This window comes from Triturus cristatus, chromosome 4_2 (assembly GCF_964204655.1).
Source record: "Triturus cristatus chromosome 4_2, aTriCri1.1, whole genome shotgun sequence".
NCBI lineage: Eukaryota > Metazoa > Chordata > Amphibia > Caudata > Salamandridae > Triturus > Triturus cristatus.
The window spans coordinates 777,101,428-777,123,887 of record NC_140586.1 but is presented as its reverse complement, the minus strand read 5'-3'; the positions used below and the strand labels follow the sequence as shown (position 1 = coordinate 777,123,887).

The 22,460-nt window shown below is 48.8% G+C and overlaps 1 long non-coding RNA gene across 1 annotated transcript; it reads left to right on the top strand.

Annotated features, from left to right (window-relative positions):
• The first annotated feature begins 17,780 nt into the window (after nt 1-17,780).
• On the top strand, nt 17,781-22,010 carry LOC146835021 (uncharacterized). Its single transcript, XR_014960367.1, has 2 exons — nt 17,781-17,889; nt 20,935-22,010. It is a non-coding gene; the product is annotated as an uncharacterized LOC146835021 (long non-coding RNA).
• The last annotated feature ends 450 nt before the right edge of the window (nt 22,011-22,460 follow it).

Sequence of the window (22,460 nt, the reverse complement as noted above, 5' to 3'; positions counted from 1 at the left end):
CGCGGCCAAGACCAGGCCCTAGGCCACCCAGGTGCCACCGGTCCTTGCCTAATCACAGAGTGGGGGGTAGTAACCCCTGGCATATAGCGGCCATTCTCCACTCTTCCTGTCTGCAAGACAGGACTAGACTGCCACTGGTTCTCCAGCCTAGGGTCTACAACCTCAGGCGGACCAGGAGTCTCAGGGAATGCTCTCCTCCCCCTACCTCTTCTCCTAGGGTTCCTCCTCCTCTGGCGAGGGGTACACCTAGAACGCCATTCCAACCCAGGATTTAACCCCTCAGGTTGCACCGGGGTCAGAGGTGGGCTCTCCCACCCTCTGCACCCCCTTCCAGAGCCCTGCTCCCTACCAACTGGGGCGGTACCTCTGGAAGAAGAACCGGTCAGGACACTGGTTACAGTCGTCCTACCCTTCAGGTCAGGCTGATCCTAAACCTGGCCTTCCAACCTCCGGTCTAGAACCTTTGGTGGAATAATCGCCTGGCACTCCAGGACTTCTGGGGATTTACACTACATCCCCCTGAGGCTAACAAACGACACATATGTCGTGTGACTGTCTGTCTGGCGTGGATCTCCCATCCCCTGTCCACCTGACAGTGCGCAGAGATCCCCCAGAACAGAAGTGGTGTCACCATGGTAACTACACGGGATCCTAGCCCAACTGGGTAGTCCCTGACCCACTGGCTCTTTCCCTGGGGAACTCATCCCCCAATCACTCCTCACACTGGACTCCTGTACCCTCCCTACCGGAGCGGTACTGTCAGACTCTAGAACCACAGGAGCCCTGTTTACAGGCGCTCCAGGTCCTCTACTCACTAAGAGATTTTCCTCAAGTGGAGGATCAGGACAGCATAGGTCCCCAACTTGGTGTTACCTCAAGAAACCATCCAAGTCCTGAGGCAGGGTTTCGTGCGTCTGGGGACCCTCGGTCACCCACTCACTCCCGCTCCACTGAGCCAGGCAGTAAGCCCCTACACCCTCCTCACTATCCTGGGACCTAGCTGGGCTACACTGAGCCTCCTCCACCACGCTGGGCTGGAGGATCTCTGAACCACTACTGTTGGAATCACTCACTAATGACTCTAAAGAACCTCTGGCCCTTTCCCAGTGGTCTACTTCCTCTGCAAGGTCCCAAGGGTCACGGTCCTCCAACCCCAACAGGTGTTGGCGCAACTCCAGCCCACAACGACTGAGCATCTGCTCTCTGATAACCAGCCTAAATATGCCGTAATAACTACATTCCGTATTCTGATTCACCCAATCGGACAGTGCATCATTACATTCATCCACAAACTCCTCCCAAGATTGGTGAGACAGTTTCCTACTGCCCCTGAATTTCAACCTATACTCCTCCTCCTCTTGGGAAACAGGTACCATACTCGGGGAACGGGGACTGTCATTTCCTACACTGAAATCTATATAGCTGCCATCACTGGACTCAACCCTCCCTGGGGAGCCCAGAAAATTAAAACTGGGCGCAGGGAATAGTCTACCCTCCAGAGCTACTTTGCCTCTGGTGGAGGCCCTCTCAGCCTCCTCTATCCTCTCCTGCGCCAAGACCCTCTCAGTCTCTAGCTGTTGCTTCTTGACCTCCAGCTGCGCCATAGCCTGGGCATGCTCTAACCTGAGCTTTTCTAACGCCAGCTGGTGCTCCCTTTCTTTCCTCCTATCTTCCCACTCCTCTGGGGACAGGGAAAGGGATGAGGCGCTGCCTCCTACGCTGGACCCAGCAAGGGACTCCCTACCTATGGGGTCTTCACTCTCTACTGGCGTCCAGATACTGTCATCTTCTTCCTCCTCTTCTGAATCCTTAGGGCTCCCCACAGACCCACCACCCTCCAGGTGTGAGGCCCGGGCCCTTTCCCTACTGTGCTCAAGCTCCCTTTGATTCTTAACCCACTGGATCAGGTGGTCCCTAAGTTCGTACAGAGTGTCTGACTCTCTCACCCCATGTCTCCCTCTTTACAGAACCTTTCCAACTCCTGCATACTGTACCAAGCTAGATCACTGAGATCAAAAGCAGGCTCCATTCTGGCGGACGTTCTGGTGAAAAGATTACACAGGGAACCTAGGGGTCTGAGCTTAACAGGAGCATACAATTCACAAAAAGGGTTCAGCAAGCTCTCTCTCCCCGAGAACTCACACTCACTTGCCTAGTGCCACACACCATTCATCCACACACAATCCTCCCCTCGGACTGGTAAGGTAATAAATCCAAAAGAAGTAGTAGTCCACAGGAAGACTTTATTATCTTCAACCACCGACAGGACTTGCCAACAGGTCTGCTCTCCAGTGTCTCCTCAGTCAGAATGCCAGTCTGTCATGGAACCATCAGACTCACATTCTGTCACCAGGACAACCACTGACATAGCTCAGAACACAGAAATACAAGTAAAATACAACACATCCCCTTTACCAACAACCAAAAGAATTCAAACCCCCAGAAAGCAAGATGCATGAACTAAGAAAGAAAAGCAATATACCTAGCATTTACACAAACAACTAAAATTCAAGAATACACAAGAAAAAAAAATAGCACTAATACAAAATATAATCTTTTAACTTTGAAGGCATGTGCCTTCGTCTATGCAACCTCCCAAAACCCTCATTTCCCTCTTCTGAAACACAACCATGAACACTGGCTGCACCCGGAACCGTGCCATCAGACTTAACCAACCTAGACATACTCCAAGTGCAGCCATTGTCCAAGGTCACAACAGTTTTTTTAATTGTAATGATGACAAAAGGACCTGATAGATTAGACACCCCTTTGTGACAACGTTTCACTCTCTTCACCCAAACTTTGTCACCAACATTCCATACCCTCTTCTTCACGGACTTCTTGTCATCATAACGCACCTTGTATCTCTCCTGGTACTCAGAAAGCCTGGTTTTCCTCTCCTCCTCACATACACCCTTGCTCACCCACTTAGGCAGCCAAACCGGATTCAACTTAGAAACTGCCAACCTCCCCCTTAAAGCTTCAAAAGGAGATTTCTGAGAAATCGCATTGGGAACCGTTCGATGAGCCCACCAGGTTTCCCTCAACACATCACTCAAAGAAGCCTTGGAATCAAGCGCCCTTTGAACACAACTCTTGACAACCCTGTTCATCCTCTCCGTGAGACCATTGGCCTGTGGAGAATATAATGCAGTTTTCTGATGAACTATCCCAAGACTTTCAAGAAAAACTTGCATCTCTTGGGAGACGAACTGCACACCATTGTCTGTAACCAGAAACCTGGGGACCCCTTCAGAAATAAAAACATCCTTAAGAAACTCAACTATTGACTTGGAATTGACCGTGGCCATACACTTGGTAATTACCCATTTTGATGTGTAATCCACCAAAAGTACAACAAACCTCTCATGAGAAGGCATTAATTCCAACGGACCCATGATGTCCAACCCCAACTTAGTCCACACTGCATCTGGCACATCCACAGGTGAAAGGGGAACCTGATTGGTCACATGAGACTTGTCATTGATAGCACATAAATGACAATCTTTAACAACAGACTCCACCATTCGATCCATTCCTGGCCACCAGTACCTTTCCCTAACACGTGCTTTCGTGAGACTTCTCCCAAGATGTCCCTCATGGGCCAGATTAACCACTTTATCCCTGAGGACACCAGGCGGAACCAATCTATCTCCCCTCATCAATTTGCCTCCACAAAAGGATAAATCATCCCTTACACTCCAAAATGGTTCCACAACAGGATTAAGATCTTTGTAACTTGGCCAGCCTTTAGCTACAATCTCTTTCAGGGAAACAAATGCCTCATCTTCAACGGCACCAGCCAACCACTCTTCCTCTGAGAGCGGATCTTCCATCACCCAATTCACATTCTCAGACTCATCATTCAGTTCTTCACCTCTCGCTGGCAACCTAGATAAACAATCAGCTGACTTGTTACTCATGCCAGAAATGTAATGCACGCGAAAATTAAATTCCTGCAAACCTTCACTCCATCTCTTAAGCCTAGGAGTCAAATGGTCACTGTGATGACACGAGAAAATTTGAACCAGAGGGCGATGGTCAGATTTTACTTCAAAAGGAATTCCCCATAAATAAAACTTAAAATGATGTATGGCCCAAAACACACTCAACGCCTCCCTCTCAATACAAGAATAGTTAACCTCCGCATCTCTGAGAGCCCTGGAGGCAAAAGCCACAACCTTCTCTACACCATCCTCCACCTGCGAAAGTACTGCTCCCAGACCCTTGAGACTCGCATCAGTTGTAAGAATGGTTCTTAATTTCGCATCAAAATGACCCAATGTGGGCATCCTCCCAATTTCTGATTTATAACTCAAAAGCTCTTTCACACTCAGGTGTCTAGACAAAATGCACCCCTTTCTTTAGTAAAACTCTAATTGGTTCAACCACACTGGCAAACCCTCTCACAAATTTGGAGTAAAACTCCGCCATGCCCAGAAAAGACCTAACCTGCTCCTTATCCTGCGGGGCAGGGGCCATCACAATACTCTCTGCCAACTTGAGTTTGGGTTGTATACCCTCTCCAGAAATAACGTGTCCCAGATATGTCACAGATTTCAACCCTATACGACACTTGTCTCTTTTAAGAGTGAGCCCTCTTTCCCTCAACTTGCACAACACAGATCTCAAAACCCTTTCATGCTCACTCTCACACTTCCCATAAGCTAAAATATCGTCTTGGAAAAACAAGACATTAGAAAGATCTCCAAGTACCATCTTCATAATTCTTTGGAAACAAGCTGCGGCTGAAGCCAGCCCAAAAGGCATCCTCAAAAACTGATAAGCCCCCAAAGGAGTAACAAAAGATGTTAGATGCCTGGAACTCTTGTGAAGTTTAACTTGATGATACGCGGAGGACAAGTCCAACACGCTAAAAACCTTGGCCCCCTTTAACAAACTGATGCATTCAGAAATGTTAGGAAGGGGTTGTCGATCTACCCAGATCCACTCATTTAATCCGCGCAAGTCCACACACATTCTCACCGCTGTTCCCCCATCCTTGGGTGCCAAAACCACTGGGGCCAGCCACTCTGACGCCTCAATCTCCTCAATCACCTTCAAATCCAGCAATCTTTTAAGTTCCATCTTCAATGGTTCCATCATCAAATTTGGCACCCTACGTACCTTATGTACACAAGGCTTAGCCGAACTCTTCAAAATAATCCGATGTTCAAAACCATTTAAACAACCAAGATTATCCGAAAACACTTCCGGGAAGTCTTTGACATATTTCTCATTACTAACCTCATCATCAATCTTTGAAATTCTCCCATTCAACCTCTCACACAATTCATCCATCAACATTACTTGATCTCTCGGGTCACTGGCATTGGGATTTAAAATTATACCCAAATCACGTTGATGCCTCCATCCCAGCAGATTGTCTCCCCTCACAGCAACATAAACTTTCCCCGTTATTACACTCTGTTTAAATCCAATCTTAGCAGTTACATATCCAACAATGTCCACACGGGAACCACCATAACTAAAAGGAGCAATATCCGGAGGTTGTAACATCACGCTATCCAACCCAACCACCTCATCCCAAATTTTGTTCCCAATCAGTGTGAAAGGCGAGCCAGAGTCAGCCATGACCGTGAAGTTGTTGTCATCAACAGAAATGTCACAAAAAGGCATGGTGACCCTACCCGAATCCACCTTGTCTCCTACTTCTGAAATGTTGGATATAACTAAAGTACGAATCATATCAGAAGGACTTTCTACATTATGACTCTTCTTAGATGATTTGCAAACCCGGGCATAGTGCCCATTGATACCACAGTTTAAACATATCGAGTCTCTGGCATAACAGTTAGGAAAACTTGAGGAATGTGAAAAGCTTCCACATCTATAACAGCGTACCCTCCTAAAATCATTGCTATTCTTCTCCCTATCAAAAACACGCTGTTGTCGAGGATCACGCTCATTTTTTTGTTGGATGTCTTTGTCTTTACCACTAGCAACATGTGTGTTCTTCATAGTGTTTTTATTCCTCGATCCCAATGACACTTTAGCAATCCCCTCAGGGAAATCAGTCTCATCGTCACACTCTACCATGGAGTGAACACTTCCTTGACCTCTCTTCGTACTGTCATTATGAGCTAGGTTACCATCCTCTTTGTCTTTTCTAATTTCTTTCACCCAGGAGGAAGTGTTTTCAACACCTTCCACTATTGCGATTGCTTCAGTCAGTGAGGGATTTTTAGACAGTAACTTCCCTTGTACCCTTGAACTATTTGTGCACCGTACAAGTTGATCTCTTACCAAGGAGTCTGACAATTCGCCAAAGTCACAGGTGCGTGCTAATGTCTTTAAGGAAGCAATATAAATTCCAACTCGTTCTGTAGGACCCTGAATCCTTGTGAAAAATCTATGACGTTCCAAAACCACATTTATGCGCGGTCCAAAATAACTCTCTAACATTGTCATGGACATTTCTTAGACATATGATGGTTCTCCATCTCCACTACCAATAGTTAGAGGATCCATGCTGTCGTAGGTGTTCCTGCCTTCAACACCTAAATTGTGTAATAATATAGCTTGTTTCCGTACAGCAGAGAATTTTTCTCCCCCAATTGCCACCAAATAGGAGTCAAATAGGTTCCGCCACCTCTTCCAAGGAAGAAGGGGTTCACCCTTTTCAGATAAAAATGCTGGGGGTTGGGACATGCTGGTCGAAGTGGCCATATTTCAATTAATGTCCAATTTAAATGAAATAACCAGAAAAACAACAAAAATCCAGGTAACTGTCTCACCTCAAAGTTTCCTCGCTATTACGATACCGGTATGTGACGTGATTTGAAAATTCTGTTGAGAAAACGCAGGTTATGAAGAATTACCCAATCCAAAATGGCCGTCACGCTCACTGACGCAAGGTATGAAAAATAGCCCAATCTAAGATGGCCGCCACACTTGATGACGCTTCATCCCACGTAACGTGAGCGTCAATGTCACAGCGTTAGAACTCAAGACTGAGTCGGAGAACGAAGGACAAGACGCGTGCGAAGAGGGGTTGCCATGGAGTCAGCAGCGCGCAGAGATGGCCTCGTGAGACGTTTGAAAGTAAGCAACGTTTGAAGGCAAGCAACGTTTACTTAACACTTTTCGAGTCCGAAGAAAAATCCATTTGTAATCCAAATTTCGCTGAAATTACATCGTAGTTGTGTAGATCATCGTAGTTGTGTAGATCAGTCCAATGAGTAGCCAATAAATATTAAGATAATTCGTTAAATCCAAAGTTAGACCAAAACATTAATCCATCCAGCGTAGGTTCGCAGGGGAATCAGTGGTTGCGGCTTGTCCCCAATCAAGCAACTCGTCGATAGTAATAAATCCAAAAGAAGTAGTAGTCCACAGGAAGACTTTATTATCTTCAACCACCTACAGGACTTGCCAACAGGTCCGCTCTCCAGTGTCTCCTCAGTCAGAATGCCAGTCTGTCATGGAACCATCAGACTCACATTCTGTCACCAGGACAACCACTGACATAGCTCAGAACACAGAAATACAAGTAAAATACAACATAAGGCAGTTTCTACCACCCCTGATTCCTCAACCTGACCACGAGTGACACAGGTACCAACTCTGGGCGCAGGGCGGGGAACAAATGTACTGGACACTATTATGCTGCCACCACTGGATCCCACCTTCTGGGGAATCCAGAAAACACACTGCATTTAGGGGGATGATCTACCCTCCCGAGCTAGGGACACCTAACTCACAGTGCACAAGAAACACATTTCCAAAGAAATGATATTTAAAAACAAACTTAGAACAATAATCCCTATACCATGTGACTATCTAAATGTAGAGTTTTGTGGTGCAGCCAGCTGTCGCTGTGGTACTGCGCAAACGCAAGTCCTAATCCCACCGCTGATCACCAATGTTAGAAATGGGATTTCTGGCTGGCTAGGGCTTGCGCCAAAGCCAGGCAGAAACCACCAATCTAGTCAGGGCTGGGGAGTTACACGCCAAAGATAACCCCTGCTCACCCCCTTGGTAGCTTGGCACGAGCAGTCAGGCTTATCCCGGAGGCGATGTGTAAAGCGTTTGCGCGCGCACCCAGCAACAACACCCAAGGCCCACCACAAAAGAAACTCCACACAAGGTATTATATAAAAATAGCCTTTGTATTATACCAAAACACATTAGATAATATTCACACAATTTACACTGTGCCAACTGGCACTGGGCAGAATTTTACAAGGGATTATATTTACAGGGGACAGGGCCACATGGACCACTGTCAGGAATTAGCACTTTTGGAACTTAGCACTTAGAATATAGGATATAAAATTACGATAGCACAAAATAACACATGTAGCACACAACCAGTAACTACTGGTAACAGGTAAGTGCACCTACGCAACCCTAACCACCTTAGGAAAATGTCACGCAGGGAACCAGGACCTCACTAGCACCACCTGTACTAGGGAGAATAACCACCTAAGTATCACAATACCTGTAGGGGTATAAGCACATTACCCATGATGCATCACAACACATTCAGAGGTGTAGGGAAGGAAAACACATGATGCATAACATACATTCAGCGGTGTAAAAACAAGGCACATGACGCATAAAAACACATTCAGAGGTGCATGAAAACACAATTGCGCCAAACTGCGCCAGGTACCCTAGGGGAGGGCACAACACAGGGAAACTGTCCCCAGGCCAACTTGGCCTCTCAGGGGCTCAAACGCCCTTTGTCCAGCAGAGTCAGGGCACGGCTGCGCAGACTGCGCAAGCCAGGGTGCACAAGGCACAACCTAAATGTTGCAGCTGCCCACTAAGTGCTGGGCAGCTGGGAAAATGAGCGTGGGCACCACTGTGCCTCTTAAAACAAATATAGCAGTTGTTGGAGTCTCTCCTGGACTCTAGACAAATGATGGTGCCAAACGTTAGAGCCTCACAGGGCTCTGGGCATGACTAATGCCCCCAAAACAGCGTGGGAGCCTCGTGGGCTCTAGGACACAAACGAGAAGAGACGCACCCCAGTCACATGGAGCCTCGTGGACTCTTAACAGGTATGCCCTGGTCATTGGAGTCCCACTCGGGGGACTCAATCAGGACGAAGAGGCCCCCTTCGTTGGAGCGCACTAGCGCTCTGAGCAAGCACACAATGCCCCCGTACGTTGGAGCCTTCTCGGGGCTCTAAAACAAGCACAGCGCGGAGGAGAGACCGGTGGGGATAACCACACTTACCGGTTCTCCGCGGCGTCATCCTCCCACTTCTCCGGGACCAGCAGCACTCCGGCCGGGCAGCAGCGACGCTGCTGCTCGCAGACTCGCTCTCTGTTCTTCCCTCAGGGAAGCGCGGGGTAGGCTCCCGTCCGCTTCCTTCAATCAGAGCGTGGCTTCGGGGGAAGAGGGAGGAGGTGTCCCGCGCCTCCTCCACTCACAGCGCGGCTTCCTCCGTTGAGCCCCCGGTCACGTGGGCAATACTCCCTCCCGCTGGACCAATCCCAGCGCGGCAGGGAGATGACGAGGCGGAGACTCCGGGCCTGCGGCGGTGATTACCGTCCTTTACACCGAAGCGCGGGGTGGGCTCCCGCCTTCGTTCTAAGGTCAAAATACACAGGGATAAGCGGGGTGGGCACCCGCCAACGAAATAATTAAATACGCGGGGTAGGCACCCGCCGACGAGCGCCACTATGCGGGGTGGGCACCCGCTTTGAATCCAGGGCAAAGCGGGGGAATCCCTATGTCGGGGTTCCCTCCTAGATTATCGCAGCGCCGCGCTGCTGGCCACAGATGCAGGCGCATCTCAAATAAAAGTGCAGCGCTTCCCAGGCGCTGGCAGGCAAGGTCCAGGAACAAAGTCCTGGTAAAGTTCAGGAAGGTAGGCAGGGGGGCAAGGCTGGGCCAGGGGCCAGCTCTCTGGGCCCTCCAGGCAGGAAGGCAGTCCTAAGTGGCGGTTCCTCCTGGCCTCCAGCAGCAGCAGCCCCCCTCAGATAGGATCCTGGAAGAGAACACCTCTGTGGGGACACAGCCCCATTTTTATACACCTTTTCCCTTTGTTCTTGGTTCAGGGTGAGGGGGAAAACCAGTCGCAGCTGGTTGGGGAGCACCCTTGATGTGCTCAGCCCCTCACTCTATTCACTGGCAGGGCTTGGGCCATCAGTCGCACCACAGGGGGCGGAGCCAGCATTGTGTGGGGAAATCCCAGCCCTATTCACAGGACCCAGATGCACCACTCCCTCACATCACACATGCTGATCTCAACACTCACCACCGGGGCAGACCCATCCAGACTCCTGGAGCCAGGCTCACCAGCCAGCTCCAGCCAATCACGTGTCAGCACCTTTACAGCACACGCACAGCCATGTCTAGAAGTGGCACTTCCACACTAGACACATACACGCTGCATACATCATTGCGCAGCATTCAATCACACGAGTCCGCACATACCAGACTCGACCCTGCACACCCCACGCATCAGGAACTACCAGGGACACATACATTCCCCATGCATTCCTATGGGAGGGCAGGCCTATCTCACCACATGCACCCAGAGTACGCACGCACTTTACTCTGGGGCACAGGGAAAGTGCGCAGAAACCAAAAATCACTACCACCAGGTCACCAGTAAAAGCAAAAAGTTTAGGGGTGAACCTGCCAGAAGGGCCAAGTCCAACACAACCCCCTTCCAGCCAAAACCGCAGGGCAGACCAATCACCACCGTGATGGACTTCCATGCTTTGGGCGATAGAACACGGACGCGGGCCCGCAACTGCAGGGACACCCTCCTGTTCTACGCCGCGGTGAACCCATGGGATTCCTTCTAAAACCACTGTCCGGACCAACTGGGCTACCCCACTGGTACTCTCAAGCAGTCCGCGGCCAAGACCAGGCCCTAGGCCACCCAGGTGCCACCGGTCCTTGCCTAATCACAGAGTGGGGGGTAGTAACCCCTGGCATATAGCGGCCATTCTCCACTGTTCCTGTCTGCAAGGCAGGGCTAGACTGCCACTGGTTCTCCAGCCTAGGGTCTACAACCTCAGGCCGACCAGGAGTCTCAGGGAAGGCTCTCCTCCCCCTACATCTTCTCCTAGGGTTCCTCCTCCTCTGGCGAGGGGTACACCTAGAACGCCATTCCAACCCAGGGTTTAACCCCTCAGGTTGCACCGGGGTCAGAGGTGGGCTCTCCCACCCTCTGCACCCCCTTCCAGAGCCCTGCTCCCTACCAACTGGGGCGGTACCTCTGGAAGAAGAACCGGTCAGGACACTGGTTACAGTCGTCCTACCCTTCAGGTCAGGCTGATCCTAAACCTGGCCTTCCAACCTCCGGTCTAGAACCTTTGGTGGAATAATCGCCTGGCACTCCAGGACTTCTGGGGATTTACACTACATCCCCCTGAGGCTAACAAACGACACATATGTCGTGTGACTGTCTGTCTGGTGTGGATCTCCCATCCCCTGTCCACCTGACAGTGCGCAGAGATCCCCCAGAACAGAAGTGGTGTCACCATGGTAACTACACGGGATCCTAGCCCAACTGGGTAGTCCCTGACCCACTGGCTCTTTCCCTGGGGAACTCATACCCCAATCACTCCTCACGCTGGACTCCTGTACCCTCCCTACCGGAGCGGTACTGTCCGACTCTAGAACCACAGGAGCCCTGTTTACAGGCGCTCCAGGTCCTCTACTCACTAAGAGATTTTCCTCAAGTGGAGGATCAGGACAGCATAGGTCCCCAACTTGGTGTTACCTCAAGAAACCATCCAAGTCCTGAGGCAGGGTTTCGTGCGTCTGGGGACCCTCGGTCACCCACTCACTCCCGCTCCACTGAGCCAGGCAGTAAGCCCCTACACCCTCCTCACTATCCTGGGACCTAGCTGGGCTACACTGAGCCTCCTCCACCACGCTGGGCTGGAGGATCTCTGAACCACTACTGTTGGAATCACTCACTAATGACTCTAAAGAATCTCTGGCCCTTTCCCAGTGGTCTGCTTCCTCTGCAAGGTCCCAAGGGTCACGGTCCTCCAACCCCAACAGGTGTTGGCGCAACTCCAGCCCACAACGACTGAGCATCTGCTCTCTGATAACCAGCCTAAATATGCCGTAATAACTACATTCCGTATTCTGATTCACCCAATCGGACAGTGCATCATTACATTCATCCACAAACTCCTCCCAAGATTGGTGAGACAGTTTCCTACTGCCCCTGAATTTCAACCTATACTCCTCCTCTTGGGAAACAGGTACCATACTCGGGGAACGGGGACTATCATTTCCTACACTGAAATCTATATAGCTGCCATCACTGGACTCAACCCTCCCTGGGGAGCCCAGAAAATTAAAACTGGGCGCAGGGAATAGTCTACCCTCCAGAGCTACTTTGCCTCTGGTGGAGGCCCTCTCAGCCTCCTCTATCCTCTCCTGCGCCAAGACCCTCTCAGTCTCTAGCTGTTGCTTCTTGACCTCCAGCTGCGCCATAGCCTGGGCATGCTCTAACCTGAGCTTTTCTAACGCCAGCTGGTGCTCCCTTTCTTTCCTCCTATCTTCCCACTCCTCTGGGGACAGGGAAAGGGATGAGGCGCTGCCTCCTACGCTGGACCCAGCAAGGGACTCCCTACCTATGGGGTCTTCACTCTCTACTGGCGTCCAGATACTGTCATCTTCTTCCTCCTCTTCTGAATCCTTAGGGCTCCCCACAGACCCACCACCCTCCAGGTGTGAGGCCCGGGCCCTTTCCCTACTGTGCTCAAGCTCCCGTTGATTCTTAACCCACTGGATCAGGTGGTCCCTAAGTTCGTACAGAGTGTTTGACTCTCTCACCCCATGTCTCCCTCTTTACAGAACTTTTCCAACTCCTGCATACTGTACCAAGCTAGATCACTGAGATCAAAAGCAGGCTCCATTCTGGCGGACGTTCTGGTGAAAAGATTACACAGGGAACCTAGGGGTCTGAGCTTAACAGGAGCATACAATTCACAAAAAGGGTTCAGCAAGCTCTCTCTCCCCGAGAACTCACACTCACTTGCCTAGTGCCACACACCATTCATCCACACACAACCCTCCCCTCGGACTGGTAAGGCAGTTTCTACCACCCCTGATTCCTTAACCTGACCACAAGTGACACAGGTACCAGCTCTGGGCGCAGGGCGGGGAACAAATGTACTGGACACTATTATGCTGCCACCACTGGATCCCACCTTCTGGGGAATCCAGAAAACACACTGCACTTAGGGGGATGATCTACCCTCCCGAGCTAGGGACACCTAACTCACAGTGCACAAGAAACACATTTCCAAAGAAATGACATTTAAAAACAAACTTAGAACAATAATCCCTATACCATGTGACTATCTAAATGTAGAGTTTTGTGGTGCAGCCAGCTGTCGCTGTGGTACTGCGCAAACGCAAGTCCTAATCCCACCGCTGATCACCAATGTTAGAAATGGGATTTCTGGCTGGCTAGGGCTTGCGCCAAAGCCAGGCAGAAACCACCACTCTAGTCAGGGCTGGGGAGTTACACGCCAAAGATAACCCCTGCTCACCCCCTTGGTAGCTTGGCACGAGCAGTCAGGCTTATCCCGGAGGCGATGTGTAAAGCGTTTGCACGCGCACCCAGCAACAACACCCAAGGCCCACCACAAAAGAAACTCCACACATGGTATTATATAAAAATAGCCTTTGTATTATACCAAAACACATTAGATAATATTCACACAATTTACACTGTGCCAACTGGCACTGGGCAGAATTTTACAAGGGATTATATGTACAGGGGACAGGGCCACATGGACCACTGTCAGGAATTAGCACTTTTGGAACTTAGCACTTAGAATATAGGATATAAAATTACGATAGCACAAAATAACACATGTAGCACACAACCAGTAACTACTGGTAACAGGTAAGTGCACCTACGCAACCCTAACCACCTTAGGAAAATGTCACGCAGGGAACCAGGACCTCACTAGCACCACCTGTACTAGGGAGAATAACCACCTAAGTATCACAATACCTGTAGGGGTATAAGCACATTACCCATGATGCATCACAACACATTCAGAGGTGTAGGGAAGGAAAACACATGATGCATAACATACATTCAGCGGTGTAAAAACAAGGCACATGACGCATAAAAACACATTCAGAGGTGCAGGAAAACACAATTGCGCCAAACTGCGCCAGGTACCCTAGGGGAGGGCACAACACAGGGAAACTGTCCCCAGGCCAACTTGGCCTCTCAGGGGCTCAAACGCCCTTTGTCCAGCAGAGTCAGGGCACGGCTGCGCAGACTGCGCAAGCCAGGGTGCACAAGGCACAACCTAAATGTTGCAGCTGCCCACTAAGTGCTGGGCAGCTGGGAAAATGAGCGTGGGCACCACTGTGCCTCTTAAAACAAATATAGCAGTTGTTGGAGTCTCTCCTGGACTCTAGACAAATGATGGTGCCAAACGTTAGAGCCTCACAGGGCTCTGGGCATGACTAATGCCCCCAAAACAGCGTGGGAGTCTCGTGGGCTCTAGGACACAAACGAGAAGAGACGCACCCCAGTCACATGGAGCCTCGTGGACTCTTAACAGGTATGCCCTGGTCATTGGAGTCCCGCTCGGGGGACTCAATCAGGACGAAGAGGCCCCCTTCGTTGGAGCGCACTAGCGCTCTGAGCAAGCACACAATGCCCCCGTACGTTGGAGCCTTCTCGGGGCTCTAAAACAAGCACAGCGCGGAGGAGAGACCGGCGGGGATAACCACACTTACCGGTTCTCCGCGGCGTCATCCTCCCACTTCTCCGGGACCGGCAGCACTCCGGCCGGGCAGCAGCGACGCTGCTGCTCGCAGACTCGCTCTCTGTTCTTCCCTCAGGGAAGCGCGGGGTAGGCTCCCGTCCGCTTCCTTCAATCAGAGCGTGGCTTCGGGGGAAGAGGGAGGAGGTGTCCCGCGCCTCCTCCACTCACAGCGCGGCTTCCTCCGTCGAGCCCCCGGTCACGTGGGCAACACTCCCTCCCACTGGACCAATCCCAGCGCGGCAGGGAGATGACGAGGCGGAGACTCCGGGCCTGTGGCGGTGATTACCGTCCTTTACACCGAAGCGCGGGGTGGGCTCCCGCCTTCGTTCTAAGGTCAAAATACACAGGGATAAGCGGGGTGGGCACCCGCCAACGAAATAATTAAATAAGCGGGGTAGGCACCCGCCGACGAGCGCCACTATGCGGGGTGGGCACCCGCTTTGAATCCAGGGCAAAGCGGGGGAATCCCTATGTCGGGGTTCCCTCCTAGATTATCGCAGCGCCGCGCTGCTGGCCACAGATGCAGGCGCATCTCAAATAAAAGTGCAGCGCTTCCCAGGTGCTGGCAGGCAAGGTCCAGGAACAAAGTCCTGGTAAAGTTCAGGAAGGTAGGCAGGGGGGCAAGGCTGGGCCAGGGGCCAGCTCACTGGGCCCTCCAGGCAGGAAGGCAGTCCTAAGTGGCGGTTCCTCCTGGCCTCCAGCAGCAGCAGCCCCCCTCAGATAGGATCCTGGAAGAGAACACCTCTGTGGGGACACAGCCCCATTTTTATACACCTTTTCCCTTTGTTCTTGGTTCAGGGTGAGGGGGAAAACCAGTCGCAGCTGGTTGGGGAGCACCCTTGATGTGCTCAGCCCCTCACTCCATTCACTGGCAGGGCCAGGGTCATCAGTCGCACCACAGGGGGCGGAGCCAGCATTGTGTGGGGAAATCCCAGCCCTATTCACAGGACCCAGGTGCACCACTCCCTCACATCACACATGCTGATCTCAACACTCACCACCGGGGCAGACCCATCCAGACTCCTGGAGCCAGGCTCACCAGCCAGCTCCAGCCAATCACGTGTCAGCACCTTTACAGCACACGCACAGCCATGTCTAGAAGTGGCACTTCCACACTAGACACATACACGCTGCATACATCATTGCGCAGCATTCAATCACACGAGTCCGCACATACCAGACTCGACCCTGCACACCCCACGCATCAGGAACTACCAGGGACACATACATTCGCCATGCATTCCTATGGGAGGGCAGGCCTATCTCACCACATGCACTCAGAGTGCGCACGCACTTTACTCTGGGGCACAGGGAAAGTGCGCAGAAACCAAAAATCACTACCACCAGGTCACCAGTAAAATCAAAAAGTTTAGGGGTGAACCTGCCAGAAGGGCCAAGTCCAACAAGGCCGAAAAACAAACAGTACCTCAACCGCCATTCCGTAAGTAGATGAAGGTAATTGGGTCCCCACCTACGTCATTGGGTCACGTGGTCGAGAGCAAGTGAACTGGCAAGAGCTATGTGAAAACACGGGCGCCATATTGTAACGTACTCATGAAACAGAAACGATCTCATGATTTTAGTGAATAATGTTAAATAAAGCTGCTTCTCGGCACTAAACCACAGAAAATATATTGGGAGCAGGTGAATAACAATATCGAAATTACAAAAAACCGAACATTCGGGCTATGTATAAATGTTGACTAACACTAAGACAAACTAATTTGTGGAAGTCAACATGATCGTTCTTCAGTGCACCAATATTATTAAATGACCATGTGAGAAAAACATGTGTTCAAAATGAGATAAGTGATTCTAAGATGTGACAATGTAACTGTCAATATAATGTAATGAAAACAGAAGAAGCAGGAAAATAGAAAAGCACATGAAACAGGCAACATAAACAATGTAATACACCATGATAAAATGACAAAAAACATGTTGTGAGAATATCAATATTAAACTCTAACAATCACTTTTCATCAGGTATTGTAGATACAGTACTAGTATTGATGAGAAGTCACTGACCTAAAACAAGTGACAGCGAACAAGGCTGCATATAATCAGTCTTTTAAAAAGAGATGCATCTCTCGGTCAGTGTTAAGTCTCAGGTCAATGGATCTCAATTTGATGAGCCATTTGGACTCCAATTTCCTGAGAGCCAAGGTTTTGTTGCCACCCCTAGGGTCCCCAACAATTTTATCTATACCGTGGAATTTGATGTGTAATATTTCCGACAGGTTGTGTTCAGCATTATAATGCACAGCTAATGGGTGATTGGTGTTATTATTACGTATTGCCCTAATATGTTCTTGAATACGGTCCTTCAAAGGTTGTATTGTACTACCCACATAAATGCGATTACACTGACATATGATGCAATACACAACATATTTGGTGTTACAATTGATAAAATGTTTAATATTATGGACCTGACTGGTATTGTAACTGAAATTCGTAATCTTGTTGTACGTGAACTGGCAAACACTACACATGCAGCCTTTATAAAAACCCTTAGGTTTTGCAGGTAACCAAGTGCCCATAGATGAATTGTCTGTGTGTGTGAATTTCAGTTACAATACCAGTCATTTTATCATGCTGTATTACATTGTTTATGTTGCCTGTTTCATGTGCTTTTCTATTTTCCTGCTTCTTCTGTTTTCCTTACTTTATATTGACAGTTACATTGTCACATCTTAGAATCACTTATCTCTTTTTGAACACATGTTTTTCTCACATGGTCATTTAATAATATTGGTGCACTGAAGAACGATCATGTTGACTTCCACAAATTAGTTCGTCTTAGTGTTAGTCAACATTTATACATAGCCCGAATGTTCGTTTTTTTGTAATTTCGATATTGTTATTTACGTGCTCCCAATATATTTTCTGTGGTTTAGTGCCGAGAAGCAGCTTTATTTAACATTATTCACTAAAATCATGAGATCGTTTCTGTTACAATATGGCGCCTGTGTTTTCACATAGCTCTTGCCAGTTCACTTGCTCCCGACCACGTGACCCAATGACGTAGGTGGGGACCCAATCACCTTCGTCTACTTATGGAATGGCGGTTGACGTACTGTTTGTTTTTCGGCGTTATCATGCGCGTTACTTTTTCTCTTGGTACTAGCTTGGAGACGTGGTAAGTGTGTGGTCCTTTTGGGATTATCCTCACTTGTTACTGTATGGTGACCATGTTTTCTCAAATTGAGGCGTCTTATTTGAACTGGGACGTGTCTTTTGGACTTTTTAGACTATGTCACCTTACGCTGTGCCTGTCCTTCTTTACGTGACCTCCCGTTGAGTTTTGATTTTGCTCCAGGGGGTTAGTTGCTGTTTTTCCTTCCTTCGTACATTGTCACAGTTGTTTTAATATCATTATTGTGCAGTCTGGCACTTTCTATGTCACACAATTTTTCTTTATTTTTAGGTTTAGAGCAAGCTACGTGCATCGAATCTTATTTGTCTTGCTCTCTAATGCTTACATGTTACACTTTGGTTACATTTCTAACTGAACGGATACATCACAAGCACGGTTAGTGTGACCATCTTTTTATACATAAAATAGGGTTATTTGGTGGTACCTGCAATATGGATCCACCATTAGGAGATGCGTGTTTTTATGATTACACTTGCGACAGCAGCTTTTGCTCTCCTTCATTGGGAGGCGCATGGTGCTTCTGTCAGGGGCTCTTTATTATTAAGATTTTCTGGCTAGGGGGGTAGATTGTGGCTGTTTGTGGTCAATAGCTCTAAATATGTTTAGAATTGTCTTTTCACATTGTTTAGTATTCACCTACATTAGATCCCCAGGCTGCTGTACATGTAAGTTCGCAGATCGGATACATTTTCAGTTTTGGCTATCTCTTAACAATATTTGCTCATGGGGATTGTTATTGTATTACGATCATGTGTATATATAAATATTCAATGACCCGCTATAGCTCATTTCTACCTTATGGTATAACAAGGATTTTCAGATATATCACACATTGGGTCCCTTGATTGCTAAATAATCTGGCATATACTTATACTTCTACATTAGATTTGCACAAACGGAGGACTCATTTATTGGATGCGTCTTCGTGGATTTTGAACTCAGTAGCTATACAGAGTGGAAATCTCTTTGAATGCATCTCGTACTTTCATATTGGTATGTCACATTTGTGTCTCTTTTTTACCAAATGCACCTTTCTATTGAGTCTTTTGTGAATAAGTGACAAGGCGCATTCTTTTGGTAAGGGATACTGTTTGTGTCCTGATATCTCAACATCTTGTCACGTGACACACCTTTATCGGTTAACCCCATCTACTATGGGCTCTGTTTTCTCTTTCTCCACAAGGGAGTTATCTTATATGCTTCTTTTACTCTCTTTTTTACTTTTGGATTTGGTTGTATCCTTGCTCTCTAAACCTCCACTGTTTTTTAGTATTTAATATTCTTAATTCATCACGTTATTTGTCTTTCTTCTTTTTTCTCTCTTCTGAATTCAGGGTCACTTATGTTCTGATCTCTTTAATTCTTAAAATTGCAATTTTCCCATTTGGCTTCAGCTTTCTGATGCTTTTTCTCTTCTTTTCAACTTCACTGATTACAAATCTGTTTATTTTTCTTCTGTGTAAACTTAAACATTTTTTGCATCATGTTTGTCGTTGGCTAATTTCACAACGAATTATATGTGCAGGCTTGTTGTTTTGTTTTGACTTTTTGCTATATTCACTTCTTGTCAATGGTACACACTTTTGTATATGGTATTACCCTGTATGAATGTAAGTTTGCTACCATTTTGGCATCGGTAGTGGTTATTGGACTGTACATATAAGTACTTAAACGTTTTTTAAAATATTTTCTAAAGTTTGTGATTTTCTTGCATTTTACTCCATCACAGCCTTGAAAAAGTCGTTGTACTCAACTTGTACAGACGAAACATGTGTTGGCTGTTATCCTTATTCAACATGTACTGAAGAACAATAAAATCAACAACACACTCAGAAGTTTGGTGGATCCTTATTTCATAATTTGGAACTTTTTGGATATCCTGCAAATTACATAAGAACTTTGGAGACAATAGATATTATACTGCCACTGGTCTGTGACAATTGTTTAGTGTGAATGACCTAGTTTTTTACTTATGGGAGTGCTGTTCAAGCCAACCTTTTTTGATAACTTTCCGGCATTTTGTGGTTTCAATTTGCTTATGGCACTTTAGGGTAGTAAGTACTTTCGGCTTATTAAGCACCCCTCTACCTACAGGTATTTTTTATGACATACGCCTTTTACTTGACTTTTTTGACACTTGTTTGATGTGCGGTCCATTCCCAGTTTGGGAACACTACTACCTTCCTGTATAATAACTTACGTAACATGGGGGTAATGGCATCCACACCCCAACTACACCAAATGCACGTAACTACCCCCAAGCCCTCACCGGACACAACCACATTCAAAAACAACGCTCATGCCACTAACATGTGTATGCCCCATTCACAAAGCAAGGCCATGCCATGTCCCAGGCTAAACGAAGCACAAACCCAAGACTGGATGTCAGGGATGCTGAGAGGGTGGGGCTCACAAAACACATTGTTCAACTCTGAATCAGACACCATTGCCCTCAGCCCATATGGCCCAGGGACATACCCATGCACCATGCTCAATGCACAGGGACTGGCAAAGTACTGACAAGGTAGCTGACACTTGGCCCTGCTGTAGGCAGCACAAGGCCCTCCTGTGACCACTGTAAACTCAAACACCAACACCACAAGCTCAGATATCTAGGACAGGAACTCACACTCACTGTCATGGCAGCATGCTCCATGAGGGGACAGATACATCACCTGGGAGACCCACTGCCAAATCACACTACACCCACCAGCAGGCCCTGTCTCACACACCCCTTACACAAGCACACACCCCTGGGGCAGGCAATGGATTTACCCACTCTCACAATGGACATGTGACAGAACAAGATCAATCAATAGCCAAAGAAGCATCCAAGCCAAAAATCTACATGTCAAATACTCAGGAGAACATATCAATCTGTCCCCCGCAACATACCCATCCACAAGTGAACATTGAGGAGAATACTAGGCACATACAACTACCTGGAGGAACTGTGCCAACTTGAATATGTATGAAACATGGATTTCGCATGAAACAGCATTAACATTGTCTCTCTCTCACACACAGGGCAACCTCATGGATCTCCCCCCAATAATGGGGGGGAAGAATCACAGTCCCAGGCTCTGGAGGAACCTGATCCCACCGGCAGCAACGCCTCTCAACACTCCGCGGATGACCTCAACCCACCTGGACCCTCTGGTGTCCAAGCCCCTGCAGCACCTGCTTCAGGTACATCTGTGCCAACCACCACCCCCGTTCCTGCCACATCCCAGGAGACACCCAGGAGCCCTGTCCACACTGAACAACTGAGCCAGTCTGACCTGGAGGGACAAGGTTTGCTGGGCACCCAGGAGGAGGCAGACAACCCCGCAACTGCCATCCCTCAGGGGTCCCGTAGACCCGATGTGCCCACAACGGCAGGCCAGGCTCGTGTGGGCAGGGGTGGTGGGAGTGGAGGCAGGCGGAGGCGAGAACCTGACCAGACAGCTGAAGGAACCGGTATATCACACATACGCAACATCATGAACGCATACCGGTGTGACACCAGGGCCATCAGCCAGGTAGTGGAGACCCTCACAGAGATTAAGAACCAGCAGGCTGAGCAACACGCCAGTCAACAAGAACACCAAGGACGGATGGAGGCAAGACTGGCTGAGCTCCTGGCGGTGCAAACGGACATAAGCTGTTCACTCCGTCGGATCGCAGACAACATGGGCAACCCTCCCTGTGCCACCAGGCGAAGACCACCACCAGCCACAGGGAGGGAGGAGGACGAGGATTCGTCCGACGGAGCGTCCCAAACATCGTCAAGGTCTGCATCTGAGGGTCCCGCGAGGAAGCTGGGTCGTCCAAGGAAAAGACCGTGAGAGGCAGCGGACCATCCACATCTCCCAGGTCACCTGGCCTGGCACCTGGCCTTCATGAGCAACATCATCAGCTCATTCACTGACATTCTCTGCCACATGGACTTGCTGGTCACAGTCTGACCAATGATGACAAACACTGTGTTCTGGACTCTGATGACTTCAAATGCCAAGGATCCCATCTCCCCCTGTGAACTTTGGATTCTAGGCACACTGTATAGCACCTATTTTTTCCCACAAAACACGCCCCCCACCGAGAATAAAACTAAAGTTATTTAATTAGATGTTGCAGTCATTTTGCATGAGTACACAACATACGTGTGGGGAAATGTCAAACTATGCCTGAGTGTTGAACTAACTCCAGCCATCCATACCCTGGGATCTGAGTCCGGTACAGGACACACATGGGTCACAATGTATCATCCAATACAGACATGGAGCACAATACTCACCCGTGATGGCCTCAAGCTGCTGAGGGGGGGCTTGCAATACTGTGCGGACAGACCAATTTGGAAGAGTATCATTAAGGCGTAGAGGTCATGGCTCATGTGGAGGTTCCCGGGGAGGGAGTCCCAGGTATGTTTGGCCAGGTGGGAGAACTATGTCCTGCATGCTGGAGTTTGGTGGATGTGAAGAATGGTGGCCAGGGCAAGGTTGTATGCACGGAGTTGGCCCAACGGGGTCTTGGATGACAGACGTCCAAGGTTGATTTGGGGTCTGGGGTTGTGG